Here is a 21,052-nt window from a genome sequence, read left to right on the forward strand (position 1 = left end):
CTGATACTTAAATATAATGATCATATATATATATATATATATATATATATATATATATATATATATATATATATATATATATATATATATCCACAACATTAAAACCACATGCCTAATATCGTGTAGGTCCCCCTCATGCCACCAAAACAGCTCTGACCCGTCAAGGCATGGACTCCACAAGACCTCTGAAGGTGTCCTGTAGTATCTGGCACCAAAACTTAGGCAGCAGGTCCTTCAAGTCCTGTTGTGAGGTGGGGCCTCCATGGATCAGACTTGTTGGTCCAGCACATTCCATAGATGCTCAATCGAATTGAGATCTGGGGAATTTGGAGGCCAAGTCATCACTTTGATCTCTTTGTCATGTTCCTCAAACCATTCCTGAACAGTTTTTGCAGTGTGGCAGGGCGCATTATCCTGCTGAAAGAGGCCACTGCCATCAGGGAATACCGTTGCCATGAAGGGGTGTACCTGGTCTGCAACGATGTTTAGGTAGGTGGTACGTGTCAAAGTAACATCCACATGAATGCCAGGACCCAAGGTTTCCCAGCAGAACACTGACCGGAGCATCACACTACCTCCGCCAGCCATCCACATGATCTAAAAGAAAACGTGATTCATCAGACCAGGCCACCTTCTTCCATTGCTCCATGATCCAGTTCTGACACTCACGTGCCCATTGTAGGCGCTTTCGGAGGTGGACAGGGGTCAGCATGGGCACTCTGACTGGTCTGCAGCTACGCAGCCCCATACGCAGCAAGCTGCAATGCACTGTGTGTTCTGACACCTTTTTATCATGGACAGCATTATGTTTTTCAGCAATTTGTGCTACAGTAGCTCTTCTGTGGGATCGGACCAGACAGGCTAGCCTTCGCTCCACACGCGCATCATTGAGCCTTGGGCGCCCATGACCCTGTCGCCGGTTCACTGGTTGTCCTTCCTTGGACCACTTTTAGTAGATGCTAACCACTGCATACCGGGAACACCCCACAAGACCTGCCGTTCTGGAGATGCTCTGACCTAGTCGTCTAGCCATCACAATTTGGCCCTTGTCAAAGTCGCTCAGATCCTTACACTTGCCCATTTTTCCTGCTTCCAACACATGAAATTCAAGAACTGACTGTTCTCTTGCTGCTTAATATATCCCACCCCTTGACAGGTGCCATTGTAACGAGATACTCAATGTTGTTCACTTCACCTGTCAGTGGTTTTAATGTTGTGGCTGATCAGTGTATATATAAATTAAATAAAATATAATATACAAATATATGTGTGTGTGAGTGTGTGTGTGTGTGTGCATGCTGTGGGCACTATAGCAGACAGACTCCTCACAGTGGAAGCACTGCAAAGTGAGGTATGAACAGACTTGAGTTGTGCCCTGGGGGCAAAATGAATGCATGATACCCCCCTGCCCATGTAGAGAAAAGTGCTGTGAGCTATGCCTGAAAATATCCACAATACACACCACTAAACTATTTACTCAGTTATAGGAATTATGTAAATGTCAAACAATCCTTGACCTCCATCTTTTCAGAATACTGTGTGTACTAAATATTAGATCCTTTTAGGGACATTGGGACCTAATTTATCCACTTGTTCTGGAAACCTTGAGTTCCATGTCAGAGAGGTGTATTAGTAATGTAGAGCCTTTTAACCTGTTGCTTAACCAATTCCGATGACCTCTGATTCCAGACTTTGCTCCTAGACTGTTTGTAGAACAAGTGCTTTCGGATGTTCTTGGCCTTCAAACACAGATGGAGGGGCCCTTCTCCAAATTACACTCTTCGACAGGCTGTGGAGGCCAGTTGTCCCCTATATTCTGGTCACATCTCACAGCAGGAAGGCGGGTTTGGGGGGATGAGGTCATTGCTCCGGTGGCAGTGTTTTTGCAATCTCTCCTCGCCAAACAGCCGCGTTCTCCTGCTGGGTTGTGTACAGACTGCATGATGCCTCCATCTTAATTCATAGGAGAAATATGATATTCCCTCCATTCGCCCTTTGCCCAGGCCACGGCATCACAATGGGTATTTTGATTACTTATTATGCCATATAATTTTCCATTGAAGGCGGAGCTATCAAAAAATAGTCAAGCTTTAAGCTCATCCCAGAGACAAATTTATCTTGATTGATTGTTATTGTATTTGACAGTGTGGAAACAAAGGCCGTGGAATCTATGAGATCTAAAAGATATGAACACTCCCGAAAATCCTCCTCCTCACTGATAAACTTCACTGATATCGAAGTATTCTGAGAAAAGTGTTATGAGTAAGTGCCAATAAATAACTACACACAAATAACTAATGACTCTGACGGTAAATGATGTTCACTATCTACAAATACGCAACCCAAGAAAAGCATCATGTACGCCAGATGACCTGAGAACGGCTAATTGATGTTGACATCTCCAACAGCATTTCAAAATCTTTCTGGAGTCTGGATAAAGCAGACTCTTCACTGTTTTTAGAAATATGTATTTCAGAGAATAGTTTGTATTTTTCATGTCCTACTTCGTTGACTTGGAGAATTTGTGATTTGTGGACGGCATTCAACCTGAATAAAACATTATTTTTGTGTGTGTTTGGCACTGATAGGCAGGGCTCGACAATAAGGATTTTGAAACCTGGTCTCATAGAATCACATTACTGTAACTACATTTTGTTGAAAGATTTTTACATGGCTTGCTGTATGTATCACTCTCATGACAAAACATCACTTGGGCAACTTTTTACCTGCACCACCAAAATGTTGCCATTGGTCCGTATGTTAAATGACTCTCTCATGCCGTATTAAACTCATTTCTGAGCATTCTGTTACTTTACCAAAGTCTACATTTTAAAATTAAATGATTTTCAAATTCTAAACACCATTTAATCATTGCTTTATCGTTTAATTTTTATTTTGTTTGCAGTGGGACACAAAGGGAGTTTTTTAGAATGTCCGAGGTGTTGTAATCCTCTATTCATGTGCTATATATTCCAGGTCTTCTGATGAAGAGTAATCGCTTTGTGTGAGAAACACTTCCAAATTTAAGCTTTCATTTAGCCTAATGATCAGCATTCCCTTTCACCGTAAAAGTCAGATCCTGAACCGTGCAATTATTTTTTCTCTTCCCTTTTCTCCCAAATTTGGAAAGCCCAATTCCCAATGCGCTCTAAGTCCTCGTGGAGGCGTAGTGACTCGCCACAATCCGGGTGGTGGAGGATGAATCTCAGTTGTCTGAGACCATCAATCCGCACATCTTATCACATGGCTTGTTGAGCACATTACCATGGCGACATAGCACGTGTGGAGGCTTCACGCTATTCCACGCGGCATCCACACGCAACTCACCACGCGCCCCACCGAGAGTGAAAACCACATTATAGCGACCACGAGGAGGTTACCTCATGTGACTCTACCCACCCTAGCAACCGGGCCAATTTGGTTGCTTAGGAGACCTGGCTGGAGTCGACTCAGCATGCCCTGGATTCGAACTCGTGACTCCAGGGGTGGTAGTCTGCGTCTTTACTCGCTGAGCTACCCAGGCCCCCTGACCCGTGCACATTTAAATGGGACTATCGTGTGACTTCAGAGGACTTTGAATGCAGCGGGATTCGTTTGGAGTACTTTATAATGCTTTTTGTCAATTTCTTCAGAATAAATTTTGTTTTTTACTAATATTGGCTTGTTACGCCTTTTATATTGTTGAGAATAAATTAGATTTAGGTGTTGGGGTGGGATTAGGTGCTCAGAAAAATTTATAGTGTAATGATAAAATATGACTTGACCTGTCTGTTACGTTTTATATTGTTAATAATTGGTTAGGTTGGGCCTGGGTGGCTCAGTGAGTATTGACTCTGACTACCACCCCTGGAGTCGCGAGTTCGAATCCAGGGCGTGCTGAGTTGACTCCAGCCAAGTCTCCTAAGCAACCAAATTGGCCTGGTTGCTAGGGAGGGTAGAGTCACATGGGGTAACCTCTTCGTGGTCGCGATTAGTGGTTCTCGCTCTCAATGGGGCGTGTGGTAAGTTGTGAGTGGATTGCAGAGAGTAGCATGAGCCTCCACATGCTGTGAGTCTCTGCGGTGTCATGCACAACGAGCCACGTGATAAGATGCACGGATTGACATTCTCAGAAGCGACTGAGACTTGTCCTCCTCCACCTGGATTGAGGCGAGTAACCGTGCCACCACAAGGACCTACTTAGTAGTGGGAATTGGGCATTCCTAATTGGGAGAAAAGGGGATAAAAAAAATAATAATAAAATAAAATAAAAACAGATTGGTTAGGTTTAGGAATAGGGTTGAGTTAGGTGATCTAAAATTGAATATGATAGTATAATGTTACTAAAATAATGTATTTCTGCCAAACCTGTGACTGAATCGTCCAAACTTAAGAGAGACTGTTCTGTCTGTGTCATTTTCATGGTGCAGGAAAAACGCTAATCAGTCTCGCTAATAAGACTGCCCTGATGAAAACACACATGCATACATATTTTCAACATAAGTGAAATGTAGTGTAAACACAGCACTGGTCTGGCAAATGATAGTTCATTCAGACATGCTAGAAACTCTCTTACACCAGGCCATTGTTACTGTTGAGCCCTGATGGGGCATTTCTAGATAAATCTGAACACATTAGTTATAATGGAATAATGTGCATCCATCTCACAAACAGACAAAAATTAGCTTTTGTAAACAAGGAAAGTGCATAATGTGTAAACACAATTCCACAAAATCCCCGATGAGCACACACACTATAGTATTTACCCACCGGAAAGAAAAAGTTGGAAAAGCAGAGAGTGTTGGATGTCGTTCAAACTGCTGTCTCATTCAATCCCCCGAGTGTCAGTTAGTGTATGCCAACGGCGTGCCAGCACTTGCCATTCTGATGGCCAAAGTCAAATTTGCTGGATCTCATATGTATACAGATCACAGGCCGTGCTGTAATACTCCAGCGTGCAGTTAGACAATGGAGCCATTGTGAATTAGGATCAGTGTGGTCGCTGTTGCACATGTCTTGCTGCTACACGGACAAGCAGCGAACACAACTACGCTGTGTGCACCATGGCACAGGCGTTCGGATTGCAAGAATGTCGAAAGACCTAATGCAACTAATGCAATCAAACAGATTACACTGAGACTGTAAATGCAGCTATCCGGGAACTTTTGAGATTATGATCAACAGAAAAGTCGATTTAATTTAGCTGAACTTTTTTGAAATCAGAAAGACCATCGCCTTATATCCCACAATTATTTGAAACGCTTACAGTGGTGTGCATAATTATCTCAAAAAAATCAATATTGTTTGATCAGATACCAGCTAAGCCAAAGCACTCACAATCCAAATACCAGTAAACAATTATTTAGCCACTCATTACACAGCTAAACAGATTCATGGGATCCCTGTAGGTCCAGGTGTCATTGTGAGATAATCAGTGGTGTTTGCTAAGTCAAGCATCAATATATCACTGAAAAAAAAAATATTTTGTGGAAGTAAACATAGCAGAAAAGATTAAGTACTTTCTACATTGTATAAGTTAAAGAGTGAAGCTGAAAATATTAAGTAAATTGTACATTTGTACTCAGTTCAAATGTAAAAACGAATGCTCTAGCTTATAAGTAAATATTATTTATGATTCTTATTTATGATATGATTTATGAAGGTCATCTTTACAATGCGTCATCATGTATCAGTAGAAAACCTTGTCATTTTTATTGGCCAATTTGAATAAATTTCACTGGTAAATTAAATAAGTGTAACATCCTAGTCCACATGCGTGGACGTTGTATTTTGGCTTCACTTTACGCAACGCATCATTTAATTTAAGGAGACTCTGTGCTGTCAGTGCACATAAGAGTTTGTCTTTTGGATAAGCGGCAACTTAACTACATCTGTTAAGAAACCTAATTAAGTTTTTACATTAAAACCTGTTTGAGTCAAATGATTAGAGTCTCTAGCTTTATCCGATATGCCATATTTAAAACTTGAGTGATTTATTGAGAAACAGCACACTGTTAAACACAATGACCACATTCGTGGACTATAGGCTCATTTTCAGTTTAAATATCCAATATTCACTGTCTGTGTATTATCACATTGAGAATTAATGGATGCATCCAAAAACTGGAAAATGTGTCTTTCAGAGGCTTTATATGGATTTCGAACTGTTCTGAGACCAGTGCAGACAGACAGCACACTGGAGGTTAAGTCATTCACTAAATAGGGAGCAAGGGAGCATCCTATAGCTCTCTATGCAGTTAAGTGCATTCACTCCTAAAATCTGATCAAAAGTTCAGTTTCAGGCTGCAGATGATGTTTGGATCACTCAACATGTTTGACAGACATGAGACAATGATAATCAGTACATAGATTCAGAATTTATAATGTATCATTTTATTTTAACATGATTGACAGTGATTGGATGATGCTGGACATTACTTTGAATCAGAATTAATTATGCTAATTTATGATGTAATGTCTGTAACATCTCAAAAACATGAATAATCAACACTCCTGGACACATCATAAACAATTTGATTAAAAAAACGTAGTCTTACTGTCCACATATGTGGACATACATTTATAGGAAAACTATTTGGTCTAAAATAGTTTTTGCATGTCTCTTAGGTGCTACTAGTTACAAATCAAAAAGGAAATGTGCGAAAATGCACACAGCATTCATGCTCGGGTCTCAGGAGGTTACTTAAGCTGGTATTTCCAGCATGCACTAGGCTTCAATAATTAATAAGACTACATGGTTTCACTGTTTACACCATTTGTATTGTTATTTTTGTTACGTTACGTTTGATAACTTCTTGATTTGTGAAGTCTGAAGTAAATGTTATTCTGAAAATTAGCCATTCGTGATAAAAATAAAAATAAAATAATTGTTTGTTTTTACCGTCATCGTGTTTTGTGCACCAAGTCCCTGTGAAATTAAAATTACAATTTTGCTGCTTTTAGTCAATATTTATTCCCTTTAACATCATCAATATGCTAGTGTACTTCCAAATGCTGACAAAATTTGTTTTCAGAAGATATAAGCATTTAAAATCAGCAGTCTCTCTCCTTCGGCTTGACAGACCGAGACACAGTCATGACCACATGAAGCACTTGAGAAACTGCTTTCTAGAACGAGAACACTCCCTCCCCCTAGTGTGTCTGGCTGTGTTCTAACTGGCGCTGATCATGCCTTCGCAGGGTACTTCTAAAGGAGCACAATCCATGCTGTAGGGTCAATTCCAAACAGATTTTACGATAACTTAAAAATTAGTTTTGACTTACCATTATCACCTTTCAGCCTTCTGAAGCTCTCACAGTGGAGGGTAATTGTCTTCATATGGAATAGGGCATAGGAATGATGACTTCTAAATAAGACGAAAGGAAACTCGCTGGAGTTTGGAGTCAAAACATGGACACATCAGCTTCTACTCGCTTGTTTCACATTCATCTGTATTTGCACAACGGCTCCAGCCTTGTCCTAATGTAAACAAAGTCCCCGCCATACATTTTGTTCTTGTTCGGAAATATGTTACAATACTGTAATAAAGTCGGCCGTAACTTCCATTTCATGACGACTTTAAGGTCCGTGTGCACAGATATTGCAGGGTGATGTCTAATACTTAAAGCAATACTCACTTAAATCAATATTATGTCATGAAGGGAGTAGCTTTTACTTAATTTTATGCCATTCAAATTTACTTCGAAAAATGGTGTGCAAAAACTTTAGTGTAGAGCACAAAACTGCACTTTTTCAGTTGTCTGGTTCCGGAAGTATTTTCCCATAATTTATTTTCCATAGATATATAATAAAATCCTTCATGGGTGGGCCTGGGTAGCTCAGTGGTAAAGACGCTGGCTACCACCCCTGGAGTTCACTAGTTCGCTAGTTCGAATCCCAGGGCGTGCTGAGTGACTCCAGCCAGGTCTCCTAAGCAACCAAATTGGCCCGGTTGCTAGGGAGGGTAGAGTCACATGGGGTAACCTCCTTGTGGTCGCTATAATGTGGTTTGTTCTCAGTGGGGCACATGGTGAATTGAGCGTGGTTGCCGCGGTGGATGGCGTGAAGCCTCCACACGCACTATGTCTCCGTGGCAACGCACTCAACAAGCCATGTGATAAGATGCGTGGGTTGACTGTCTCAGACGCGGAGGCAACTGGGATTCGTCCTCTGCCACCCGGACACAGGCGAATCACTATGCCACCACGAGGACTTAGAGCACATTGGGAATTGGGCATTCCAAATTGGGAGAAAAAGGGGAAAAATCCCCCCCAAAAAAAATAAAAAATAAATAAAAAAATAAAAAAATAAAATCCTTCATAAAAGAGTTGTGCACCATAAACCAACCCGCCAGCTTTGAGGTAAATCACAGCATTGCAAACTTTGATTTAATGCAAAAGAGTATCTAAAAATCGGACAAAAAGGCAAAGACTGTGTACTTAAAGTCTTTAATGAGGAAATTAACTTCAATCCCAAGAAGCATTGCGAATGATGTAATCGAATTAAAAATGATGAAAATATATACAGTACAACTATCCATTTAAAAAGGTTGATTATAAGTATAGAAATAATATATTTGAGGTTTATTGCAAAATATTCAGATATTTACAAATATATAAGTAGTTTGAGAGTGTAGGGAGATTGCTACAGAGCTCTTTTGGCGCACTTTGTTTGGTGCGATTCTCTGATAGGAATGAGACATTCATACTGTATGGAGGGCCATAAAGAGCACCAACACTTCCTTCAGAAAAAGTCACAACGAGTGTCTGCCACATGGAACCATCTCTACCATCTAACCCGATATAATGTTCATAACTGAGCTCCTACTAGTTCATAGTTTACCTTAACTCAATGTGTCATTTCATTCATTAATCACTGGCTTTGAGACTTCACCATCAGACTAAATGTACATCAATCTGTCGCTAATCAAATCAGCCTGTTGGTTGATGCTACAGGAAGGATACCCTGACTCGTGCATGTTGCAAGCGCAGGGCAGGAATCGATTGCCGTGATCTAATTGGATAGATTTCCTCTGACGCATCGCTCTGCTGAATGCTGATGATGAAGAGACGCAAAGGCAGCTGCTCGCGCTTTTTGCCAGAGAGAAAAAAGACCTTTCCTGGCCAATAAGATGTGTTAAAGAGTTTTTCCGAAGCCTTGCCAGCTATGAAGTGCATGTCAATTTGTCTTCCAGGTCTTTTTTTAAAATCTTTTCTAAGTTCTGTTCTGTGTGGTTCGAGCCCCCCTCCATCATACAAACTCAATCTTCCACAGTTAATCTTCCTGCAAAGCATATTTTCTTAAAACAAGCAACCCAAAGCTTTTCACATGCTCATTTTAGGGATTTGTGAACTTGTTTCAGTGTTTGCTAATTTAGTTTACATAACACATATTATGTTTGCTTTACTGAGAAAACAGTATGTTTCATTATCCTCTTTTACTAATGACTCAGCATGTACTATTTTCCTTAATCTCTTCGCTAACACACGGCTCACACTGTATCCAGCACTAACCACAAACACATTGAGTCAAAACCATTTGCGTCTCTATGAGGACTGTACACTGTTCAGATGATTTGGTTGACAATTCATTTCCTGCAAACAGGATTGTAATGTCAATTAACGGACGCAGAATTAAAACAGAATGAAATTCAAACAAATTCATATAATTGATTTAAATGTAGTTCCATTTTACAGCATGAATGACCAGTCAACATGATATCATACACACATTTAGGGTATTTCAAAAACATTTGATTATATTAATAATCTAATCTGTACTTAATTTAGATATATATAAATAGATGTATATACAGGTGCATCTCAATAAATTAGAATGTCGTGGAAAAGTTCATTTATTTCAGTAATTCAACTCAAATTGTGAAACTCGTGTATTAAATAAATTCAATGCACACAGACTGAAGTAGTTTAAGTCTTTGATTCTTTTAATTGTGATGATTTTGGCTCACATTTAACAAAAACCCACCAATTCACTATCTCAAAAAATTAGAATACATCATAAGACCAATAAAAAAAACATTTTTAGTGAATTGTTGGCCTTCTGGAAAGTATGTTCATTTACTGTATATGTACTCAATACTTGGTAGGGGCTCCTTTTGCTTTAATTACTGCCTCAATTCGGCGTGGCATGGAGGTGATCAGTTTGTGGCACTGCTGAGGTGGTATGGAAGCCCAGGTTTCTTTGACAGTGGCCTTCAGCTCATCTGCATTTTTTGGTCTCTTGTCTCTCATTTTCCTCTTGACAATACCCCATAGATTCTCTATGGGGTTCAGGTCTGGTGAGTTTGCTGGCCAGTCAAGCACACCAACCCCATGGTCATTTAACCAACTTTTGGTGCTTTTGGCAGTGTGGGCAGGTGCCAAATCCTGCTGGAAAATGAAATCAGCATCTTTAAAAAGCTGGTCAGCAGAAGGAAGCATGAAGTGCTCCAAAATTTCTTGGTAAACGGGTGCAGTGACTTTGGTTTTCAAAAAACACAATGGACCAACACCAGCAGATGACATTGCACCCCAAATCATCACAGACTGTGGAAACTTAACACTGGACTTCAAGCAACTTGGGCTATGAGCTTCTCCACCCTTCCTCCAGACTCTAGGACCTTGGTTTCCAAATGAAATACAAAACTTGTTCTCATCTGAAAAGAGGACTTTGGACCACAGTTCTTCTTCTCCTTAGCCCAGGTAAGACGCCTCTGACGTTGTCTGTGGTTCAGGAGTGGCTTAACAAGAGGAATACAACAACTGTAGCCAAATTCCTTGATACGTCTGTGTGTGGTGGCTCTTGATGCCTTGACCCCAGCCTCAGTCCATTCCTTGTGAAGTTCACCCAAATTCTTGAATCGATTTTGCTTGACAATCATAAGACTGCGGTTCTCTCGGTTGGTTGTGCATCTTTTTCTTCCACACTTTTTCCTTCCTCTCAACTTTCTGTTAACATGCTTGGATACAGCACTCTGTGAACAGCCAGCTTCTTTGGCAATGAATGTTTGTGGCTTACCCTCCTTGTGAAGGGTGTCAGTGATTGTCTTCTGGACAACTGTCAGATCAGCAGTCTTCCCCATGATTGTGTAGCCTAGTGAACCAAACTGAGAGACCATTTTGAAGGCTCAGGAAACCTTTGCAGGTGTTTTGAGTTGATTAGCTGATTGGCATGTCACCATATTCTAATTTGTTGAGATAGTGAATTGGTGGGTTTTTGTTAAATGTGAGCCAAAATCATCACAATTAAAAGAACCAAAGACTTAAACTACTTCAGTCTGTGTGCACTGAATTTATTTAATACACGAGTTTCACAATTTGAGTTGAATTACTGAAATAAATGAACTTTTCCACGACATTCTAATTTATTGAGATGCACCTGTAAGTATGGACCGTTCTGGAAAATGTCTTCCAAAAGTAGTCAAATAACAATATATAACCATATTCCAATTTAGATGTCAATATCTATTTTTTAAATCATCTGAAAACAATGTGGTGGACGTTTTTTTGGTGCTGTATGGCAACATTAAATTCTGTTTTGTTGACTGTGTTAACTGTTTTGAAAGTATTTATTTAGATAAAAATATCTTATTCAATATTAATATATTGCATTCTATCAGGCAGGGGCAGACTGGCCATAGAGAGAACTGGGACTTTTCCCGGTGGGCCAGCTGCGAAACGGGGCCGAACTGGGCCGAACGGGGCCGAACGGGGCCGAACGGCCAGACCACAAAAAGGTATATTTGCTATGGTAATCAGAGTTTTTGTCCTAACCAGCCGTGACGAGCGATGTACATACTATCGATCACTTGTTTTCTATTTTCGGCATTGCACGGGTAACTCAGTCCACTGTAAACTTGCACCGGTCCAAAAACGTTCAAAAAAATAAGGCTGGGCATAGAAATGCATCATTCTTCGACTACAAACTCTTCAGACATGTTTAGTAAGTTCTGTTCTCTGTTTTGTGTGCAGCTGTGTTGTGTTCTGTTGTCACTATTGCTGTGGCGGTCTATCCCTTTAAAATTCCTTACATTTCTCTTCCTTTCATTCCAATTCTATATCATGTGGGGTGTGGACAATTCAATCCAATTTCCAACTTATGAACTGAAAAGGAGCCAATTCTTAAATTCTGATTTTTTTTCCCCCAAACCTAATCTCTGTTAGGCAGTAATGAAAATGAATTTCTTGTCTCTACAGCTGCTCTGTGTCACTGATACACACCATATCGCAGTTGACCAGACAAAAAGTCAGTTTCTGCCCTTCACACGGTCCCACTGTGATCGCAGTTTTTATTTGGCCTGTAATAAAGGGTTTGTTTCTTTATGTCACTGTGAGGAATTATCAGTGAAGCGCTAATGACACGGAAAGATTCCAGCTGCTAAACTGACCACAACTCTCTCTCTCTCTGTGTGTGTGTGTGTGTGTGTGTTTGTGAGTGTGTGTGTGTGTGTGTGTGTGTGTGTGCGTCTAAAATCAGCAGTAAATTAGATCAGCAGGGTCGTGACTCAATAATGAGTCTCAGGTCTGTTATGAATGGGTCACAGACAGCAGGGAACAAACAATGCTAAATGCAAATAATGCATTTAATGCGCGTAAAATACATAAAAAACAAATAAAAACAATTACAGTAAAAAATGTAGGTCTCTGCTAATTTAAGCTGTTAATCATCTGTTAATCTGACAAAGCATGACATTTCAAGTAATCGTGTTATTCTCTGCTTTTATATTCCTGTTGCACAAAAACACACAAAATAACATTTAATTTTAACTAGGGCTATATATTTAACGCATTAATTCAGTGCGATTAAGTATATAAAAAATAACACGTTAAAAAAATTAATGCAATTAATCATGTCCCCGGACCACAATAAGGAATATTCCTGAGCAATTCAAGCTTGTAGTACCACCTGTGTTCTCCAGGGGGCAGTAAACGAAACTCCAGCTTTATAGACAATGCGCAGCTTATACAGAGAACAAACCAACCCTTCAGCAGAGAGTGCAACATGAGGACGCGTTCTTGCGTTCAAAACACGGCTTGATGGAGCGCAAATCCGAATTTAGGGATCTCAATACGTGTTTTTCTAAGTATTAAACTACGTTTAACTTGACACAGTGACCTAAAATTGTATGTTTATGATGCGACACAACCAAAGTGAGACACTCATAAAGCATCTGTCTGACGCAGGTGTACATTGACGGGTCCTTTGACAAGCCATCTCGGACTGATTGATGAATTCAATTGCAAAATGGATTGCTGTGAACTGTAGGCCAATGATTGGCTTACACTACCAGTCAAAAGTTTTGAAACACTTGACTGAAATGTTTCTCATGATCTTAAAAATCTTTTGATCCGAAGGCGTATGCTTAAATGTTTGAAATTAGTTTTGTTGACAAAAATATAATTGTGCCACCATATTCATTTATTTCATTATAAAACTAAAATTTAATAAATAAAAAAGTTTTTGAAATGGATGACTTGGACCAAATAATAAAGAAAAGCAGCCAATAAGTGCCCAACATAGATGGGAACTCCTTCAATACTGTTTAAAAAGCATCCCAGGGTGATACCTCAAGAAGTTGGTTGAGAAAATGTCTGCAAATTCTAGGCAAAGGGTGACTACTTTGAAGATGCTCAAATATAACACAGTTTTGATTTATTTTGGATTTTGTTTAGTCACAACATAATTCCCATAGTTCCATTTATGTTATTCCATAGTTTTGATGACTTTATTCTATTACTATTATTCTAAAATGTGAAGAAAAAAAATTATAATAAAGAATGAGTAAGTGTTTCAAAACTTTTGACCGGTAGTGCATGTTCAATAATATGCAAATAAACAATAAAGCCACTTTTTGTATTGTCTTTACAATGATTAACTCCTCTGCCACATTAATGCAATGCATTTTAAATATCTGATTTTTTTATTATATATATATATATATATATATATATATATATATATATATATATATATATATATATATATATATTTATAATTTGTAATTATTTTAATATAACTATTTATAACCATTTAATCATTATATATTGAATTATTGTTATTTAAAGGGCTTTCTCAGCAAATATATATATATATGCGATTAATCGGCACACCATGTAATTAATTTGATTAAAGTTTTTAATCAATTAACAGCCCTAGATTTATTCTCTGCTTTTGACGTCAAACCATGAAGAGGCATGCGCCCAACACTTGTGTACGGTATAATGGATATGCCGGTAAGAACGCCGGTAAAGGTGTTCACATGCAGTGCGAAATCTACCTGTGTTGGACGGTTTATTCTTTGTTTATGACCTTATATTGATAAAGAAACGCCATTTACATGACCACACACGTTGTCGGCTTAATCGGTGTAAGAACGTGCATCAACGCGTTCATTACATAATTTTGTTGCCAGAATATATTCCAACCGTAAGACACCAACCAACTGAAACTACAAAAAATCAATAATCACTGTAGTAACAACAAGAGAGACTCCAACAGAATATATTGAGAGTATATTGATACTGCACAGTCACTCACACAAACATAAAACTCCAACAGGATAACTCACGTGACACATAAATAATGCAATAAACATTAACTAAACAACATAAAATGTAACATAAATCATCCCGATTGGTATCAATAATAAGAAGCAACAATCAGATGCGATGCATCATGCAGAAACTAATATTCTACAGTAAAATTACATACATTTTCATGTTAAATATAATGTAATTTTCCACCGTATATATGGTAAGGTAACTGCCCTAACCTGTAGCATTTTACATTCTTTTTGCATTAACATTACAGTTCTTTATTACAGTGAACTTTTAAAGAGAAAAGAAAACACTTCCCGTATCGTTTGTTGTTGACGTCAAAGACTGTGCATCCAATCAAACTCTACAGTATTTTGTTACTTGGTAGAAGCTCGTCAGATTAGACACATATCAACATGGACAGGTTGTGTGACATAAACTGATCCTCAAAAACCATCAACAAATCTACACAAAGTCAAGGAAAATACCACTACATTAAATAAAGTTGGTGCATCAAATCGTGACGTGTCTTATAGTGTCAGCCTACATGAATTATGCTAATAAACTCAAAACATTAAAGTTTATCAGAGGAGGCATTTCATTTTAAGAGTAAATATGAATAGAATTCAATTCAATAGAGGATTTGCCATTAATAGTTAATCACAAACATTCTAAGAATCAGTCTAATGGTTTTAATGTATTCTAAACAAAGTTTTAACTACAATAACTGAAGCTTAACCAAGCTCTGAAATGTTGAGTCTTATGTGCATTTAATGAAATTAGAGGTCATTTGGACTACACTTACAACATATTACAACATCACTGGCTTATAAAACTAATTGAGCTTTCATTAGGACAAATAAAAAGGGAATAAAAGGGAATTAATGGTATGGCAGTTCTTCTAAAAGAAAGTGAATGGATAATTAAAACAGGCTTGTGTCTAAATGGAATCAGAACTAAATGACCGAACACAATGGGGCTATTATAGCTCATTTTTCATTGATATTTTGAAAAAGTGACATCAGAATATCAATGTCTTTGCCATTTCAAGGCACTTTATCACGCTGTGCTAGTCGCTGCTATACTAACACTAATGAACATCAAGATCGGATCAGACAGCACAGAGATACACAGGTCAAATCCACACTGGACAACGACTTTTGATTAATCGATCTGTCCTGTAATTAAATGGCAATGATTTCTGAATCTAAATTAAGTCTCTGTCAAAACTCACAATGAAAACACGCAATATTAGACTCTTCAATTTAAAGATGAAGTGTGTAATTTCTGCAACGCTAGCGTCACCAAACGAAATCACAAAAAACAGGTTTGCTGAAGACTCTCCTCATCTTTCAAACAGAGATAGTCCCACCCCAAACTCACGCTACAGGTGAGTCAATAAGTGTGTTTCATGCACACACAAAAATACACTGATGACTACCAAAAATCAGGTTATTAAAAAAATACGACAACGTAAGAAAACAGTGTTTACGTCATCACAAGTATAGACAAACACAATGTGCTTAAGCTAACAACGCACAAACAATTATAATCTTTCACGTCTTTTTTGAACACACCCCATTAAACATTCACAGTGCTGTGGAAAAAGTAAGTGAACCCCTAAGCTTATGATGTCAACAGGCTAATTAGAGTCAGGAGTTGGCAAACCTGGCATCTAATTAATGAAACAAGATTGTAGGTGTGGGTTAGAGCTACTCTGACTTATAAAAAGCACTCAAACATTTTGAGTTTGCTATTCACAAGAAGCATCTGCTGTCGTGGACCATGCCTCACAAAAAAGAGATCTTAGAAGACCTACGATCAAGAATTGCTGCTTTAAAGCTGGAGAGGGTTACAAAGTTATCTTGAAGAGCTTAGATATTCATCTGTCCACAGTTAGACAAACTGTTTATAAATGGAGATGATTTAATACTAGGGATGTGCCCGAAGCCGAATACCTTATTGGGAAAGGCATGAATACTGACTTCAATATGACTAACGGATTAATCAGAATATTATAAAAATATTTGTATGACTGATTATCCAAAAAGTATAAAGTGACATTTTAAATAAACATATCCAAGATTACAACAAATTTATGAATCTGTGCAGCCAATATTTCTAAAGTGTAAACCTTATGAATGAAAATGTTCACGTTGTGATTTCAGATCGGATGGCTGTGGTCTCGAGTCCGTTTGCAGTCTCTGTTAATTGTGCGCATCTGGAGCTTATCAAGTGTAACATTAACTAAGATACGACATACACTATATTGCCAAAAGTATTCGCTCATCTGCCTTTAGATGCATATGAACTTAAGTGACATCCCATTCTTAATCCATAGGGTTTAATATGACGTCGGCCCACCCTTTGCAGCTATAACAGCTTCAACTCTTCTGGGAAGGCTTTCCACAAGGTTTAGGAGTGTGTTTATGGGAATTTTTGACCATTCTTCCAGAAGCGCATTTGTGAGGTCAGACACTGATGTTGGACGAGAAGGCCTGGCTCGCAGTCTTCGCTCTAATTCATCCCAAATGTGCTCTATCGGGTTGAGGTCAGGACTCTGTGCAGGCCAGTCAAGTTCTTCCACACCAAACTCGCTCATCCATGTCTTTATGGACCTTGCTTTGTGCACTGGTGCGCAGTCATGTTGGAACAGGAAGGGGCCATCCCCAAACTGTTCCCACAAAGTTGGGAGCATGGAATTGTCCAGAATCTCTTGGTATGCTGAAGCATTCAGAGTTCCTTTCACTGGAACTAAGGGGCCAAGCCCAGCTCCTGAAAAACAACCCCACACCATAATCCCCCTCCACCAAACTTCCCAGTTGGCACAATGCAGTCAGACAAGTACCGTTCTCCTGGCAACCGCCAAACCCAGACTCGTCCATCAGATTGCCAGATGGAGAAGCGTGATTTGTCACTCCAGAGAACGCGTCTCCACTGCTCTAGAGTCCAGTGGCGGCGTGCTTTACACCACTGCATCCGACGCTTTGCATTGCACTTGGTGATGTATGGCTTGGATGTAGCTGCTCGGCCATGGAAACCCATTCCATGAAGCTCTCTACGCACTGTTCTTGAGCTAATCTGAAGGCCACGTGAACTTTGGAGGTCTGTAGCGATTGACTCTGCAGAAAGTTGGCGACCTCTGCGCACTATACGCCTCAGCATCCGCTGACCCCGCTCTGTCATTTTATGTGGCCTACCACTTCGTGGCTGAGTTGCTGTCATTCCCAATCGCTTCCACTTTGTTATAATACCACTGACAGTTGACTGTGAAATATTTAGTAGCGAGGAAATTTCACGACTGGACTTGTTGCACAGGTGGCATCCTATCACAGTACCACGCTGGAATTCACTGAGCTCCTGAGAGCGGCCCATTCTTTCACAAATGTTTGTAGAAGCAGTCTGCATGCCTAGGTGCTTCATTTTATACACCTGTGGCCATGGAAGTGATTGGAACACCTGAATTCAATTATCTGGATGGGTGAGCGAATACTTTTGGCAATATAGTGTATATACACTTTCCACTTCTTGAAATGTCTATGTTAATATATCATACGAGTCACACATGATTCTCATGTATTTATTTATTGCCTAAACCTGCTTGCGATGTTAAATTATTATTATTTACCTGAATAATGGTGTTCTATCGTAAAAATTCATGATAGACTTAAAGGACTTTCACTTGTTTGTTGGCTATATTGATTTTATGAGAAAAAAATATATATGTTTGAATTTGTATTTATTGTTCACTGCAAAATGTGTGCTTAACATTTCACTTGACACCTCTTGCTTCTAGAATAATGTTTTTATACATGCAGAGACAAACGAAAATTCAGTTTCATGCAGATATTAATATCTGAAATACCAGGAGAAATCACAACATATTCCACAGTTAACATAGCCTACAAATTCAGCTTCATCTGGTAAGAAAAAAACGTTTTTGTTTTGTTTGTTTTTTTTAAATAATAATTGTAGAAAAATAATAATTATTATTAGGGTATTATTATGAAAAGTCATATACAAGGCATATTTTATTAATATAAACTGTAAATGTAAGAGTAACACTTATAAATGGGCATTTCATTAGTTTTGACGCACTTCTGGTTTAAGCTCCGCCCCTGAATACAGAGAGAGATATAGATAATTTTGTCATATGAACAGATACAAATACAATTACAGATAATGGCTTCAATGGGGGGGCCTGGGTAGCTCAGTGGTAAAAGACACTGGTTACCACCTCTAGAGTTCGCTAGTTCGAATCCAAGGGCATGCTGTATGACTCCAGCCAGGTCTCCTAAGCAACCAAATTGGCCCGGTTGCTAGGGAGGGTAGAGTCACACCTCCTTGTGGTTGCTATAATGTGGTTCGTTCTCAGTGGGGCGCATGGTGAGTTGAGCATGGATGCCGCGGAGAATAGCATGACGCCTCCACACACGCTATGTCTCCGTGGCAACGCGCTCAACAAGCCATGTGATAAGATGACGGTCTCAGACGCGGAGGCAACTGGGATTCGTCCTCCGCCACCCGGATTGAGGCGAATCACTACGCGACCATGAGAACTTAAAAGCACATTGGGAATTGGGCATTCCAAATTGGGTTAAAAAAAAAAAAGATATTAGCTTCACTGCACCCCCCTATTTAGTACTGTGGGTACTCTCACTAGAAGTGGCCGTCCAGCCAAGATGACTCAAAGGGCACACCGCAGAATGCTCAATGAGGTAAAGAAGAACCCTAGAGTGACAGATAAAGACTTGAAGGAATCATTGGAACCGGTTAACATCTCTGTTCATGAGTCTACTATACGGAAAACATGAAACAGGTATGGTGTTCATGGCAGGACATCATGAAGGAAGCCGCTGCTTTCCAGCAAAAACATTGCTGCACACCTGAAGTTTGCCAAAGACCACCTTGACACTCCACAACGCTACTGGGAAAATGTTTTGTGGACTGATGAAACTAAGGCTGAGTTGTTTGGGAAGAACACGCAGAGCTACATATGGGATAAAAAGTGCACCACATACCAACTTGAAGTACGGTGGATGGAGCATCATGATTTGGGGCTGCTTTGGCATCATCGATGGAAAAATGAATTCCCAAATTTATCAAGATATCCTACAGAATAATATCAGGGTGGCTGTGTGCCACCTGATGCAGTAGGACAATGACCCTAAACATCGAAGTAAATCCACTACAGAATTGCTTTAAAAAAAGAAATCCACCTTTTGGAGTGTCCCAGTCAGAGCCCAGACCTTAACCCAATAGAGATGCTGTGGAATGACCTCAAGAGAGACACCAGACATCCTAAGAATATGTCTGAGCTGAAGCAGTTCTGTAAGGAAGAATGATCCAGAATTCCTTCTGAACGTTGTGCAGGTCTAATCCGCAGCTACCGGTAACACTTGATTGAGGTTATTGCTGCTAAAGGAGAATCGACCTGTTATTAAATCCAAGGGTTCACTTACTTTTTCCACAGCACTGTGAATGTTTAATGAGATGTGTTCAGTAAAGACATGAAAGATTATAACTGTTTATAATTGATGAGATCACATTTTATGACCAATTCATGCAGAAAACCAGCTAATACCAAAGGGTTCACATACTTTTTTCTTGCCACTGCAGATTCTAATCTTCACATTAAAATGGGATACACATCAACTTTAATTCCACCCCTTTTAATGTGAGAATAGTAAAATTCTCAGTTGAGGCCAGACCAAACACTTTCACAGATATCACACTACACACTGATAGCGCTGTCTGTCTGACTTTATTTAGCTCTTTTTTCATGGACACATGCTGCTCTAGGTTCCTAGTTCATCAGTTTTTTGGGTGTTAAGATGGTTTAATGTTTTGGAGATCTTTTTTTGTACTTATTTTTATTTTTTAACAAAAACTAACATGACTTCACAAAGGGAAAAGTACCATTAACTATTACCATTTTTATTATGGACACAGTAACATTGTAATAGTATCGTATGTACCATAAAAATACATTGGTGCATGAATATAGTAATAATCAGTACAATAATACAGTACCAAACTACCATTAACATCTGATACCACTGTTTGATCTGAGCACATCTGAGCCACACTTCCAGTAAACATTATGAGAAAGTATTCAAAAATCTCTGTTAGGAAAATACACTCCTAAAACACTCCTGTAATGTGTCATTGATGTCATCTGAAAACAATGACTCATGATGTGTCATGCACACTATTGGATCTGGCAGTGCTTGACCCGTCACTTCAGATACTTCTCAGCATAGTCTGGTCCACTTAGCACCGTATTTTGTCCAAAAACGGCCCACTTAGACAGGAAAAGCCATCTGACTGACATTTTGTTTTGTTTTAAGGTGATGTTTAGGGGCGGGGTTATCCGAGATAGACTATACCACAATAATAGGCCGGTGTCTAATGAATTTTACATTCAAAGCAAACTTTTTAAACACATAGAAAATAGCGGAAGGTGTATAGGGAAGTACAGTAGAGAAAATAAATGATGACGACTTCACAGTCTAAGAAAACAAAGGAGAATAATAAA

The 21,052-nt window shown here is 39.1% G+C and overlaps 1 protein-coding gene across 2 annotated transcripts in view; it reads left to right on the forward strand.

Moving 5' to 3' along the window:
* The window catches only part of LOC127414591 (fatty acid binding protein 1-B.1-like), a 932,240-nt gene that overhangs the window by 595,300 nt on the left and 315,888 nt on the right, over positions 1 to 21,052 (forward strand). The window lies entirely within an intron of this gene.

This window comes from Myxocyprinus asiaticus, chromosome 24, assembly GCF_019703515.2.
Source record: "Myxocyprinus asiaticus isolate MX2 ecotype Aquarium Trade chromosome 24, UBuf_Myxa_2, whole genome shotgun sequence".
Lineage (NCBI taxonomy): Eukaryota > Metazoa > Chordata > Actinopteri > Cypriniformes > Catostomidae > Myxocyprinus > Myxocyprinus asiaticus.